Source organism: Ursus americanus, chromosome 6 (assembly GCF_024610735.1).
Source record: "Ursus americanus isolate L20-20 chromosome 6, mUrsAme1.1.p, whole genome shotgun sequence".
Classification (NCBI taxonomy): Eukaryota; Metazoa; Chordata; class Mammalia; order Carnivora; family Ursidae; genus Ursus; species Ursus americanus.
The window spans coordinates 70,808,380-70,824,173 of record NC_142132.1 but is presented as its reverse complement, the minus strand read 5'-3'; the positions used below and the strand labels follow the sequence as shown (position 1 = coordinate 70,824,173).

The 15,794-nt window shown below is 46.1% G+C and overlaps 1 protein-coding gene across 4 annotated transcripts in view; it reads left to right on the top strand.

The window, feature by feature from the left end:
* Window positions 1–15,794, top strand: part of LOC123783036 (uncharacterized) — a 244,411-nt gene that overhangs the window by 199,075 nt on the left and 29,542 nt on the right. The gene's annotated exons all lie outside the window — the stretch shown is intronic.

Below are 15,794 nucleotides of genomic sequence, written 5' to 3'. Positions count from 1 at the left end.
ACCTAACCGGCTGAGCCACCCAGGCGCCCCTCATTGCAGTTTTAATCTGCATTCGTCTATTAAACTGAGACTGAACATCATTCCATTTGTTTAAGGAGCCTCTTTGCATTTCCTTTTCTGTGAGCTGCCTCTGCCTTTGCCCGTTTAACAAAAATTGTCTTGTTGTTTTCATCTTTTTTCCTTAATCACTTCCAAGAGCTCTTTTCCTGTCAAAGAAAGATTCGCTCTTTGTGATAGGACTTGCAAATATTTACCCCCACATTGCTGTCTTTTGATTTTGCTTATGTTGCGTGTGTATGTAGAGGTTTTAAAAAATTAGGTGGTATGATACTGTAATCTTTTTTTTTTTTAATGGATTCTGGATAAAAAAGAAAGGCTCTCCATACTCCAAGTTTCTACAGGAATTTGCTATGTTTCCTTGACAAATTTTTGCCAAGGAAACTTTCATGGTTTCATTTTTTAAAAATCTTTCTATCTTTGATCCATTTGGAGTTGATGCTGTGGCAGAATAGGGGGTATGGTGTGGTATGCTTAACTCTTTTTCAATTGTCTTGATAGCATTTACTGGCCTATTTCCCAATGATTAGACATGTCACCTTTGTAATTTACTGAATTTCTCACCAGAACTGGGTCTATTTCTAGTTTATTCCACCGACTGGGCTGTCTGTCCATTAGCTGGTACAGTGCTGTTGTCCTTGTTGAGACTATGACGTGCTTTGATATGTGAGATGGTTGTTCCTTCTTCCTTTTTTCCCCTTTGCTCTATTTTCTTTTTCCTTTTCCTGGCTATTCTTGTTTGCTTCATTTGCCATGAGAACTTTAAAATCTGCTTATTTAGTTAAAAAAAGTGGATATTTGTATTGAAATCACATTGTTTATAAATTAACATAATTGACCTGATAGTGTTGTTAATTATCATGGTGATACTGACATGATTATGATTTGACATGATAATGAATTTTCCTCTGAATGCGGTGTTTCCATTGGTTCTACTCTCCTATTGCATTTTTTTTTTAAGTAGGGTCCACACCCATCACGGAGCCCAGTGTGGGGCTTGAGCTCACAACTGTGAGATCAAGACCTGAGCTGAGATCAAGAGTCAGACACTCCACCGACTGAGCCACCCAGGTGCCCCTCATCTTTAGTATTTCTTAAAGGTTTTTCTCTGAGACATTTTGCACGAGTCTTAAGTCATTTTGTTGTGTTGCCATTTAAAAATAAAACACCTCTTGAAGGATGTACCATTTTCCTCACTGGATCTTCCAACTGATTGCTATTTGTGTATCTAAGGGCTATTGTTACCCAGTATGTTGGTTGTGTACTAAGCTACATTAATGAGCTCATTGTTTGTAGTTGTTTTTTTCCAGAAAGCCTTTAATTTAAAGAATAACAATGTTATTTGGGAAATTATCCAAAATGGATGTTTCAGCAATCACAAGGAGGCAGCCACAAATGGGTTTGGGGAAAGCCGTAATTGGGGTGGAAATGCCAAAGAGTGTGTCTCTCGAGATTCAGTGAGTTCCCTCCAGGAAGGTGCAATTGGGGGGATGGAATCTGATTGCAGAAGCTCCATTTTGGACCAAGATTTAAAAGGTGTAAAAGCAGAACCAGTTACTTGGAAATGCATTTGTGATGAACTCGTATGTGGTCATATTCCTTCAAGCCCCAAAGCACACAAGGAAAATGCCCAAGGCTGATTGCAGTGAGAAGCAAGGTTCTTGCCCACTGCAAAGCCTGTGGCTACAGAAGGAACCGCAGGGGCATTGGCCACCAAGGGGCTGTGTCCTTAGCTTTCAGAACCACTCATCAGAGCCCGTCGGTGGACGGATCTTAGAACACAGGGGAAAGAATAGAGATCCATCACGCATCTGTTCTCTTGGAGATGGAAGGACAATGGAATTAATAGGTGGCCTATGAAATGACCGGTGAGGGACAGTTACCACATTTTGCTCTGTCGTGGCTGCAGTCTAAGGCAGACCCAGCCCCAACACCCCCACACCTCTGGGCTCTCCCATATAGTTTATCCAGCCAAGGACTTGGAGCTTCATCTGGGACTCGGGAACCTTTTAGGGAACAAAGCTTAGCTGCTTCTTCACCTTCACCCACCACAAGTGAGAGGAGGGGAAGGAACTGTTAGCAAGTACCCATGCATTACGCTTGCTGCCATCTGTACGTCATTTTACGTAATCCTCTCAACAAGTCCTCTGAAGCCTCTCTCTGCTCTGCGGGTAAGAATGAAGGCTCGGAGTGGCAATTACCTTGCCCACGGCCAGTCAGCTGGTAAGTGGCTGATGCAGGGTCCAGCGAGGAGAAGCAGAGCTCTGGATGCCCCGCCCCCTTGTTTTAATGAAAACAGCTCCGCCTTCACCTACTTTGCTCCCATTACGTTTTGGTTTGAAGAATGGATTCTACTGCGAAAGAGTCTGTGTTCTCCAGACCGGTCCATTCTGTTGTTTCTCATCCCCCCCGGGGGGATTTGAATTGGCAGCACTTCCCAACTCCTGGCCCTGCGCCCACCCCACGCCCAGTACTGTTGCTCCTAGTGGATCCTAGTGGATCTGAGGGGTCCCACGGAGGGGTCCCACGGAGGGGTGTTATTGGGTGTTGAAAGCTCAGAGGAGCTCAGGGCTGAGAGATGGCTAAGGCAGTTGTGAAAGTGACTCCACAGCCCGCCCAGCCCAGGCTGGTCCTCCAACCCATTGCCGCAATCAACACCGTGTTGGGAGGCCCAGTAGTGGGGCAAAGCTGGCATTTTCTCCAGGTGCTATAATGCGGAGACACTGTTGTGGCCACCCTCTCCCCACTCCCTCCACGCCACAACCAAAGGATCCTCCAGCCAGCTGTGCCAGTTACTCGGCGGTGTCTGGGAAGAATTAGAAACTCAGGAATCACTCGAATCAAGTTGAGGGACTTTTAAAAGTACTTGAGCTCATTATCTGCTTTTATAGATTGAATTTCCTTTTGCATCTGATGACTAAGAGTCCTTGGTGCTTCTGTTATCATCTTACTCAAAGGTGTTTAAGAATACTAGAAATAAGAGCAATTTTAATATCATCATCATCATCATCATCCTTTGGCTTCTAAATTGGGGTGAAGCCAGCACCATTATTCTTACCACCATTACAAAATAATACTGAATTCAATAATCAGCCTTTATAGGAGAAGCTCAATACACTAGGTCCAACACCACCACTCACATTTTCGAGACGGGAGAAATGGCCATCCAGAGGGAGGAGCTCATTTTATTCTATGTTCCTTGCAAAGATAAAGGCAAATCTTTGGAAGACGCTGTGTCCTGTTCTTCTTGGTGACTGTGAGCAGTTTCAGCTTGTTGAGGATCTTGTGTCCTGGGCAGAATTTCATGGCAGGACGGCTGCATTTTGTGAGCTGGGCAGTGTGTGGGCAGGCAGGTGGGCTCAGAACCAAGCATCTGTGCCTTGCACCCTTATACTCTTCATTGTGGACCAGGGAATGCAAGGACTTTCCATCAGGCTCAGACTTTTGAAGATGGTGGTGTAACACAATGAGCAATGATGTATTGTCTGTGGTCCACAGCTGGAGAAGAGATGTATTCTATTAAAAACACCTAGATATTGGTGTGAGCGTTTTACAAATATTAATTTATTTAATCATCATACCAATTATTGTTTTCACTTTATTATTGCTGTTTTCATATACAAAAGTGAGGCATAGAGAGGTTAAAGAACCAGAACGAGATCACACAACCTGTCTATTGGAGAGCTGGAATGGAGTCCCAGGCCATTTGGATCCAGAGTCCGTGATGCTTACTGTTTGAAGCATCTCTTATGTGCCTGGGCTTGGCAGTGGAGCTCAGAATCCAATCCAACATGTCCCCTTCCTTCTAGTAACTTACAGTCAACGAGGAGCTTACATTTTGAAAGAAGCTTTGCCCTATAAGGTTCTATACCTCATCTCCTCCACTTCATTCCTGTATAGTGACATCAACCTCACTCAGCAACAAGGATTACAAACAAACACTACAGGGATATAGTGGTTAATTTTATATATGAACCAGGATAGGCTATGGTACCCCAATACTAGTTTAGATGTCCTTGTGAAGGTATTTTTTAGATATAAATAACATTTCAATCAGTGGATTTTGAAGAAAGCAGATTACCTGTCATAATGTGGGTGGGCCTCATCCAATCAGTTGAAGTTCTTCAGTGGAAAAAACTGAGGTTCCTGAGGAAGAAGGACTTCTGCCTCCAGACTTGAGACTGCAAAAGTAACTCTTCCCTGGGCCTTCCGCTCGCCAGTCTGCCCCGCAGATTTCAGACCTGCCAGCAATTGTGTGAGCCCATTCCTTAAAATAAATCCCTTTCTGTATGCACACGCCCTATGGGTGTGTTCCTCTGGAGAACCCTGACATGAGGGAGAAAATTCTATTTCTGAGCCCTGGGGATGAAATTCTTCGGGGGCAAATGACTCCTGTAAGTAGGTGGTCGGGACAGAAGCGAAGGTGTCTGAGAACGGGAGACTCCGCTGTAGGATTCTGCAATTCGGTTACCTCTTCTGTGGTCCTCACAGCGCGTGAGTAATGAGTCGAATCTGAGAATTCAGAAATTCTCACCCTGGTCCTGGGCTTGGATCTCTACATACCTGAGGTTGGTAGGTTTGGAAAGGAACACCACGTCTCCAAGCATAAGGTCCCTCCTTCCCGTAGGAGGGCTTGTCCATCCTACCACATGTCACCGTGTCCAACATACAACACAAAACATGTGCCTCCTGCCAGGAGCTGGGCTGGAATATCGCACGTGCTGATTCTCACAACAGCTCTGAAAGGCAGGCATAGCACTTCCGAAGTGCTATTGACAGAGCTGAAGTGTCCCGGTCAGGGGTTGGCACTTAGCCATCTTCAGCTGCAGACATTCGGCCCCCCTCTGCAGGGATGGTGAGGGCGTCCTATCCCAGTCCTCTGATCAGGTGAGCAAGACACAGAAGATGCTGCTGAGGGCACAGTGTGGGGACCGGTCGACAAGTAAGGACCCAAGGGAGTAGCTGAGGGTACTCCCAGGGACAGGAGAGCCTCTGAGGGGCTCTGCTGGTATCTGAGAGTGCCCCATGAGAGGAGACTGCAAATGGCCTTGGCCACGATTTACACACCCCAATTAGCTGCAACAACAGCCTTTACTGTGAAGCAAATCCAAGGGGAAAAAATAGCTTTTCCAGACTGGGGACATTTGCCCCTTAGTGCTCATTACAGTGATAAGCACCTGGACCTTATTCTAGGTGAGAGTCAAATGAAACCTGAAGTTTTCCTCTGAGCAAGGCTGCTCCATGAAATAGACGTGTCAGTCAGTGAGTCTGGCTGTCTCCATGGGCCCTTGCTAAGCCTCGGGAGCACCTTCACAGAGAGCCTGCAGCTTTGCTGATTCAGAGCACCTCATTTCCTTCTACTCAAGCCTTGGCCAGGAAAAGTCAGGTAGAGCCCCATTCATTAAGCATGTCTGCAACATGTGAATGCAGCTGGGCTCCCAGAGTTTGCTGGAGAGGAACATGTTAGGGAGAGTTGAAATGGACCAGTTATTCCCAGCTGTTCCTCCGCTGTGTTAGTAGTGGAGTCAGGGTGTGAGGCTGCCTTGGGGCCACTCACCATCCACCATGTTGTTTCTTTGGGAAAATGCTCTCCAAGTATCTTTGTTGGTTAGTGGGTTGACTGGCTGATGAATCGAGGGACTCATTCATTTACTGAGTCACTCATTGCCTGCCGTACATCAGGAAATCACCAGGGATGCCAAGACTGTTCTTCTGATCTGAACAGCAACAGGGAGGGGTGCCTGGGTGAGAGGTAGGGGACAGTGCCACAGGATGTTCGGGGAGGACCATTCTCCAGCCAGTCATGTCCACACGTCGTATCAGGACTCAAGAAGCAGAGGGCCAAGGGCATGTCACCTGCTACGTGCAGGTTGTCCAAACATCAAGTCTTCCCAAGTCGGAGAACATTTGGGCTTTCCTGACTCAATTGGCTGAACCTATGAGCTCCTTGAGGAGCAGGGCTGTGTCTTAGATACTTTGGTATCCTTAGGTACCTCACACAGAGCAAGGGCGACCAGGTCAATCAATACGCAGTTGATAAAGTGAAACCAACTGTTGCTGTCCTGAAGCTTGCCTTCTTTTGTTTGGTTCTAAGTGGTTAAGAACGTCTTGGCTTGGTTGGAGTCTGGGCGCTCACTGGGGTTTGGGGATCGACTATGTATTTTAGTGATACGCTTCTCAGTGAACAGAGAGGTTTCTAAAACACAAGGGGTATGTGGGTGTTCTTAGCAGAATGGCTCAATTCTGGCACCCAGCCTTGGCCTAGAGAAGTCTAAGGGGCTGGAGAGGGAGGCCGATTGCTCTGTGAAGGCAAGGCACTTAATTTTGTTCATAATTATAATAAAAATGCTGTTAGCTGGCTAGCGTTCATGGAGCACGTGTTATGTGCCCGACTCGGTGCTAAATACTTTTTATGCGCTATCTCACGATTCTCCAGCAGCTCAACAAGGCGCTCTGTTTCCCTCGCATTTCGGAGAATGAAGGAAACTGAGGCTTCAAGAAGTTCATGTGGCACATCCAAGGCCCTGTCTTGGGTCAGGCTCCCAGAAGCCAACCCTGAGATGAGGATTCATGGGCAGGTGACATGTTAGGGAAGGGATTCCTGGAGAGCGTCTCTGGGCAGGCGGCTACGGTCTGATCCCACAGGCTAGCCCAGTTTCATGGGCGTGCATTCTGCACTGGCCGTGGGACTCCAGGCTCGGAAGGGCCTGTGCTTGGGTTGAAGCTCTGCTGTTGATGTCTTGAAATTCTTAATAACTTTGCAACAAGGATCTGCATTTTCATTTTGCTCTGGGCCCTGCAAGGGGGAAGTGTATGCCCCTTAGGGATCCTCCCCCTGGGGGCAAGTGGATGGGGGCTCTATTCTCCTGCCACAGCCCTCGATCTTGGGTAGGGGCTTCCTCTTAATCATTCCCGTGTTTTTCTGGGTCCTTATATAGCAAGTACAGCTGCCTACTGGCCTGCAGGCAATACTGTGAGAAGGAACCATAGGTAGTGGCTGTTGGATGGGTAAGCATCCTGAAGGAACAGCAGGATTCAAACTCGGGGCCACAGTTCTTAACCATTCTTCCTTTGAGAGGTCACACGGCGGCTTCAGTTCCGCTATGAGCCCCTGTGTCCTTCGGGTCCTTCTTCCCTTCTCCTCGCCTCCTGCAGCAGATTGTGGATGAAAGGGGAAGGGGAAGTGAAAGAATGCTAAGTAGGGGTAGGCATTGGTGCCAGGTGCCGGGAAAGCTGTGATTCACCTTTTCTGGAGACAACTATTCTGGGCAGGGCGGGGGCCACCCAGGAACCCGCAGTGGTCAGGCTGAAACAGCAACGACGCGCTTATACAGCTTTCCCTTCAGTTACTTGGTCCTCGAAAGTTTTCTTCCAAAACACGAAATCTATATAGTTTTCTGCTTGCTACCTCTGTGCATTTTATTCATATTTATTTATTTTTGAGAGAGAGAGAAAGCACGTGAACTTTTGGGGGGTGAGGGGAGGAGAGAGAGATTCCGCAGCAGGCTCCACGCCCAGTATGGAGCCCGATGCAGGGCTCGATCCCACGACCCTGAGATCATGACCTGATCTGAAATCAAGAGTCTGACGCTTAACTGCCTAAGCCACCCAGGCGCCCATCCCCAGTGCATTTTTAAAGATATGTTTCTTATGGCTTTGTCTCTTGTACTAAGCTCCTCACGATGTGCATTTTGAGGAGCTTTTTTTCTTTTTTTAGCTTACAAATATTTAACAACATGTTTGTCCCTTGGCAGGCTGCATTTGTGACTGTGTAGACACATCTCCTCTGTCTCTGTAAGGCTCTGCCCAAGTAGGATTCGTTCTGCTGGTCTGCCCAGGGTTTTCTGTCCCTTGTTCAGTCGTGGAAGCCTTGACTACGGAAGCTCTCTGCCAAATGCACGTTCATGCAGCCATGCCCAGAAACTTCGGTAGGAAAAAAAAGCAAGCAGGCATACTAAACGGTCCCTGGAAATAGCTTGCCTTGGCATGCATTTTCAGATGATGGTTTCTAAGTCCTAATAGCAGGGACAGCCCTTTTTTTTTTTTTAATCATTCGTCCTACATGCCCATGGACTATAGTGCAAGAGACACATTCAGGAAATACGCTAAATATAAATAAGGAATAAACTTGAGGGTGAACTTGCTTTCTGATCTGCGCTACCCTCAATGTTCTGGAAGTGTTCAAATGTCTCCTGTATACCTGTACCGCTTCTGAAAAAATGTCCTTCTCGGTCCACTGTGCACCAGCTTTTTAAAAGATCTTTTTTTTTACAACTTTTTAAATTTTATTTTATTTATTTTTATTTATTTTTTTATAATAATATTTTTTTATTATATTGTTAGTCACCATACAGTACATCCCTGGTTTTTGATGTAAAGTTCAATGATTCGTTAGTTGCGTATAACACCCAGTGCGCCATGCGATACGTGCCCTCCTTACTACCCATCACCGGTCTATCCCATTCCCCCACCCCCCTCCCCTCTGAGGTCCTCAGTTTGTTTCTCAGAGTCCATAGTCTCTTATGCTTCATTCCCCCTTCTGATTACCCCCCTTTCTTTATCCCTTTCTTCCCCTACCGATCTTCCTAGTTCTTATGTTCCATAGATGAATGAAACCATATGATAATTGTCTTTCTCTGTTTGACTTATTTCACTTCGCATTATCTCCTCCAGTCCTGTCCATGTTGCAGCAAATGTTGAGAAATAGTTCTTTTTGATGGCTGAGTGATATTCCATTGTATATATGGACTACAACTTCTTAATTCAGTCATCTGTTAAAAGATCTTGACTTGGAAGCTTTGGCTGCTTGTTCTGAGCTATGCCTTAGTCCCTGTGTTGCTGGCCTCACAGTAGGACTCTGTATGGGAGAAGGGGATTAGCCAGCGACTCTTCTAGAATGTACCACCAGTGACATCACCCTCCTTCCTTCCCTTTGTCTTCATTGTCTTAATGGCCCATTTTACCTTGTTGTGTTCTCTTCCTCTTCCTCCTAGCATTTTTGCTGTGTGCTCACCTTGTATTTTAATTAGGTCCGATTCACTGGACTAGCAAAGGTGGTGTGTTCATCCCGACAAAAGCACCCATCCGTGTGGCTTATCCAGGCCATCGGGCTAGAAACCATCAGGCAAACCACGGCCAAACCTTTGACTTCCTTGCATGGGAAAACAGCAGAAACAGTTCTCTTTTTTATTTCCACAAAATGTACATCCCCAAAGCACACAGAGAAGCACATGCTGGATCATAGTGTCATTGTTTACTCAAGATGCCTACAAAAACCGAAAGAGGAAGGAGTGGACATTTGGCCACCAAAGCCAAACTGGACGAATCTTCGAAGGAGGAGGAGGCTGAAAAGCTAGGCAGAAGCTGTCATGCGAAGGCCATTCTTTGTGTCTTTACGCAAGTCCTGATCTCAGACGTCCCTGTTTAAACCTCCTATGTGTGAACACTCCCACCTCCCACTGTAGCTTGTCCTGGGAGGGAAAGAAACCGGGCTCTCGTTCTCTGGGGAGCAGAGGGAATGAGAAGGAAGGAAAAACAGGCGTGTGTGGACTCCGGGAACGCTCAGGTGCAGCCAGTCTGGAGCCCTCCTCCTGAACTCATCCCTCCCACTCCCCCAATTTCTACTCCTTGTACCATGCCGCTCAGGACAGACGTCCCATCTGGGAGGGAGTGTCTTGGACCAGCGAAGAGTTAAACTATTGTGAAAGGCTTCCAAAGGACTCTCTGCACTGCCCCCTTTGCGGTGTGAGGATAGGTCGCTGAAGGGGATCAGCACTTATGTCCAATGGGGTCCTTCACTAGTGCTTGTTAGTTTCATATCCTAGGAAATTTTCACTCTCTGCCTCCACGAGGACAGTCAGAAGCAGTTCCCAAAAAACTAAAATAACAAAATAACAAAAATAAAAAACAAAATAAAAGCAAAAAACAATAAAAAAAAAACACCCCATCTCCAGATGAAAAACTACAGACGCGGCCCCCAGGACCCAGTATAGACTTGCAACCATCATTTTCTCTGTGTCTCTCTCTCTGTCTCTGTGTGTCTGTCTCTCATCTGCCACTTGGCTGGGGCTCACCATCTTCCTCCATCCCACCCACATAACCTCAGAAACTACAGATGAAAAGTTTCCATTTTAATTCTGGTATTACAAGGCTATCTATTTTGCAACTCTTGAATTTTTAGTCTGAAAAATGGTACTTTCTATTCGATGTTTGAAACTTTTTTTTTTTTGGTCTAAGGGACCAAAATGGCTGCAAATACAATACACGTGGTTTAATTAACTCTTCATTTCTTCAAAAATCAGGGTAATAGTGAAAACCTGTTATAATGGAGCACGCCCACTCTCATTTGAGGCTTTAAACTTGAGCCTTTGAAAAAATAATGAATCAGGTAGCTTCATACCAGTCCTGCTACTTTTTCCTGCCTTTTAAGGCACTTTCTGATATTACCAGAATCTTCTGATAACAAAAACATTAAACGGTGAGATGCATTGTGATGCTTTTTAAAGCAGCCTGTCCTTATCATTACCTGTTATAATCTGAAGGAGCAGAGGGACTGCCTTTAGATTGTTTTGATTGGTGTTACGGTGTTTCTAGCTCTCGGATTTGGACCAATATATAGACTTCACCAGTGATGCCGTGGAGTGTTTCTTTTTTCCTTTTTAAAGATCTCATTTATTTATTTGAGAGAGAGAGAGAGAGAATTCACAAGCAGGGGGAAGCACAGAGGGAGAGGGAGAAGCAGACACCCTGCTGAGCAGAGTCCTGACACGGGCCTCGATCCCAGGACCCTGGCATCATGACCTGAGCCGAAGGCAGACGCTTAACAGCCTGAGCCACCCAAGCGCCCCCTGTGGAGTGTTTCTGTTGCTGTGTTTGAGAAAGATACTTTTCTTTCCACCACCATCGTCCACTATGTTTTAATCAGCTCCTGGGTACATTGTGCGAGCCACCTGGCTTAATGGGTATTTGCTTTTTGGTGATTTATCTCACTCCTTTCTAGTACTATCCCTGACAGAGCTTGGTTTTCCCTTCTCTCCCCGTGTACAAGAGACTCGAACACTTGTAGTTGAAAAACCCTGTCAAGTATATTGGCATAAATCTTTTTTTCTGTCTTTCAAGCTACAAGACTTATATTTTCCTGTATGATGTTTGGTTTGTTTTAATGAACTTGACCCCACGTTGTATAGGATGCTTGCTTGCTTCTCAGTGGTACCAGGTCCTCAGGGCGTGTATGGAGGACCAGCTGCATAATTTGTAGGGTTTAGTGAAAACTGGACCTGCAGGGCTCCTTGTTCAATATTATTATGAAATTTCAGGCTGGAGACAGCAGAGCTTTGGGCAAGAGTGGGGACCCTGTGCAGTTCACCCCCCCCCCACACGAAGTCCGTCATTCCTACAGAAGTAACTTTTTATGACTAACCCTGAGCGTGATCGATGACTTAGCCTTAGTTTGTTCCTTTGCTATTTTTAGCTTGTAAACGGAGTAAGATCAACCTGTATATCTTGGTGCTTTGAAAAGAGTCCCCTGATTGCTGGCTTCTATTGGTGCTGCTGAAAAGTCTACCGTCAAGCTACCCCCGCCCTTGGTTTTGCCCTTCAGCAGTTTCTCTTTACAATGGGTCTCTTTTTGTGTATCTTGCTTCAAACCAATTTTGCTTCCTGAATCTGATTTTCATCCTCTCCTAGAACGTTCGCAGCCCCCATCTTTAAAATATTGCCTCCTGTTCCAGTCTTTCTTTCCAGAGCTCCTGTGTGAGGCATGCTAGGGCTTCATGTATCTCCCGCGTCTTTAACTTCTCTTTCATTTTGAAAGTCTGTTTGTCTTTCTGTGCTGTCCTGCAGGTGGTCTCCTTCCACACCATCTCCTGGGTCACATTCTTTCTTTAGCTGTCTAATCTGATCGTAGAACCCACTCACGACGTTTCTGTTTTTAATGATACACATTTCTAGAACTTATATTTGGTCCTTTTTCAAATATGCCTGGTCTTTTTTTTTTTTTTAAAGCAGAGTCTGATTATTTTGCGCATAATTTTCATCCTCCCTTTTACATTTTTAAATTATCTTAACCATCATTTTTAGCCCCTTCTCATCGTTTCACTACCCGACGTTCTTGGGGTTCCCAAGGTTCATGACCCACGCTGCCCGTTGTGTCTGTTGCCTCCAGTTCTCTGTGCTCGTGTCCCTTGAAGCATTCTGTAGTTTTTTTTTTTTTTAAGATTTTATTCATTTATTCGACAGAGAGAGAGACAGCCAGCGAGAGAGGGAACACAAGCAGGGGGAGTGGGAGAGGAAGAAGCAGGCTCCCAGCAGAGGAGCCTGATGTGGGGCTCGATCCCAGAATGCCGGGATCACGCCCTGAGCCAAAGGCAGACGCTTAACGGCTGTGCCACCCAGGCGCCCCCATTCTGTAGTTTTTGATCACGAGCTTCTGTTTCGAAGAACCCTCGGGATGGGAATCTTGTGTGGCTGAGGCTGGGGATCAATTGCCACAGAGAAACTTCCCATTTGCTGCAGCGAGTACCGCTGCGAAATGACTAGATTGGGACTCTCTTCATGTTATTTACTAGGCTGGGGGTTCCCAGACTGTACAGGTGTGTCAGTTTAATCCCCAAGGCTGTGTGAAGTGTGGCCTGAGGTTATGAAACTCAAGGTGACTTTTTTCCTTGCCAGAGCTCCCACGGCAGCCAAAATGTCAGCACCCGCTCCGGTGCTCAGCCGGCTTTGGCCTCAGGGATTTCCTTTACTGATCTCAGCTGTGCTTTTAAAACCATGTTTGTTATTTTTGTAGGGCATATCTAGGTATTTTGTGGCCGGAGGTTTTTCAGATTCTCCTCCATGATAATGCCACAAATGATAGTTTCTGTCATTCTGAATTTCTGAGCCCAGAAAAAGCTTTCTCACTATGATTACATATTTTGAGATCGCCCTAGTCGTTAGAGATGGTTGGTGGTGAGGATTGCACAACGCGGTGAATGTACTTAATGTCACCAGAAAATGGTTAAGCGGGCCAGGAGCCCTGGCCAAACTCCTAGCAATTCTGCTGCACTAACCAGAAGATTCCCCCTTATTTTTGTACACAGCTTCTCATTTAAATGAGGTTTGGGTTTTGTTCTGCAGAGAAAACAGCTAATGTACTCCTTGCTAAAAATGACTGGAGTGCGCAAATGGTTGGATTTATTTAGTACCAAAATGTGAGATGTTTAAAAAAAAAAAATTCTTAGGAATTTGAGGACACCGGGAGGGTTGCTCAGCATTGAAAAGTGAACCGAGGAAAAAGGCATTTCAGTTCCCCTGTGCCACGCATGCTCCCTGGCTTTGAATAACGCCAGTGTCTCTTTCTGCTGTTCTTTTCTTTTGCTGCTGTTTCCCGCGCCTCAGAGATCCGCTTTACCAGAAAATGAGAAAGTCTTTGCCCAGGGAAGCACCCGAGCCGTGAAGTCAGATTACTGTAAAGGTCTCACGGCTGAGTCAGCGGGAGGGCAGCTGGCGATCACTTCCTGTCTCACCCAGAGGAAGGAGCTGCCCCGGAAAGGGACGTTGACGCCCCACCAACTTTAGGTGGCTCCTTTACCTCTCCAGGGACCAGGAAGGCTCTCTGCATGGAAGGTTCTGCTCTCTGGTTGGGGACAATCTAGCCCCGTGGACCGGGAAGGAAAGTCATTCATGTACTCATTCATTCATCAGTCCCCCCTCTTCTTAGAGTGGAGTGAGGACGGCTTTGTGGGAAATGCGGGCAGGAAGCTTGCAGTATGCCTACAGATCTGTACTTAATGGTGGTGGGGTTTGGGGAGTGAAAATCTTAATTACCCTGAATGCAAAACACTCAATAATGTCCATTGGTTTTGTTGTTGTTACCCTTCTACGGACATGCTTTTAGGAAAAACACGGTGCAGGGGCATGGCCTTCGGTGATGAGGCAATGCTGGGTCCATGTGTTCATTCTTTTTTTTTTTTTTCCTTTCAAATAACATTTATCCAGCATTATGTATCAGGGCTTTGTACGGGTGCTGTGGGGCTCAAATGGTAAATGATAAATAGTCCCTGTCCTTAAGAATCTCCGTCTAAAGCCTTGTGGAAAGGCCAGCACATATACAGAAGGAAATTGCTGAACGGAACGCAATTGATCTTCAAATGAGCTAATTAAAGAATCAGAACGGGTAGTCCCATAACTTTTTTGTATTGTGATAAAACCTACATAACATAAATTTACCTTTAACCATTTTTTAACGGCATTAAGTCCATTCGCACTGCTGTGCCACAATCACCCTCATCGGTCTTCAGGACTTTTTCATCTTCCCAAACTGAAACTCCGTCCTTATTCAACACTAACTCCCCCTCCCCCTGCCCTCAGCCCCTGGCAGCCACCACGCTACTTTCCATCTCTGTGAATTCGACTCCTCTAGGGACCTCATATAAGTGGAATCCTACAGCATTTGTCGTTCTGTGTCTGGCTTCTCCATTACTTGTTTCATCAAAGGAAGTACGACTTACTGAAAAGAAAATGTCCGCCCTGTCCCTGACTGACTCACCACTTGGCTTGGCCCAGAGTAAGACGGTCAACTTTCCTTAATGGGCTCAGCTCTATGACAACACGACCATTTTCATATCTTTTCTTGAAGTCTCCATCACAGTGTTGTGATATTAGTTAATTGAAGTCGATTGACATGATTATAGGCTTAAGAGGCTGCCACTCCCTGAAAACACGTCCCAGCCTCCCTTGTCAGGGGCTGGTGGAGTGAGGTTAGCAGCTTGCAGGTGGACAGTGCGTTGGCCCCGTGGAAAACCCCGCTGGCTTCCACAGGCTGTGTGTCTCACAGTACATCACGTGTGAGCACGTAGAGAGCCCTGCTAGTCCCTCAGCCCAGAGGCCTGCCAGAAACCCAGGCCCCGAAGACTCCCCTCCAGACGCGTGCTCTGAGCCGGGCTGTCTAAAATCTTTCCTCTGGAACCAATCAGACACTCGCCAAAGGGGCAATATCTCACCGACTGCTTTTGAGTCACATGTTATATTTGAGATCTGCCCTGTGTTAGGAGCTGAAACATTTTGGCCCATCTCGCTGGAGTTAGGGAAAGGCCTGAAGTCATGAGAGGGGTTGTTCAAGTTTCCCGCTGTGTTTCTGGGGCACTTGGATACACAGCTGAAATGTACCTTACAGCACGTGTGGTCTGCTGTGTAGACGTCAATATGAACAGGGGGCTTAGCTTCTTGGGGTTCACCTCTTTATTCCATCAGAATATAAGCTCCACGAGGGCTGATCTCATCACTCCTGGATCCTCAGTGCCTTCAGGAGAGCCTGGGAACAAAGTGTGAATATCTCCGACAAACTGGAGGAAACATCTGTTGTCAGGATATTGAGTGTATCAACATACAGACAATTACGGTGCTAGAAACCAGAAAATGACACCACCGATAAATGCACTCATGCTAGCTACTTAATCAAGAACTATTCCCAACTATTCTAGTTCTTTAAGAAACTAGAATGGGGAAAAAATGGTTTTTCTTCTTTCTTAAAGAAAATTAATTAGTTGTTTTCTCCTAAAAGAACATCACTGATTACCTTTCTTTTTTTTTTTTTTAAAGATTTTATTTATTAATTCGACAGAGATAGAGACAGCCAGCGAGAGAGGGAACACAAGCAGGGGGAGTGGGAGAGGAAGAAGCAGGCTCATAGCGGAGGAGCCTGACATGGGGCTCGATCCCAGAACGCCGGGATCATGCCCTGAGCCGAAGGCAGACGC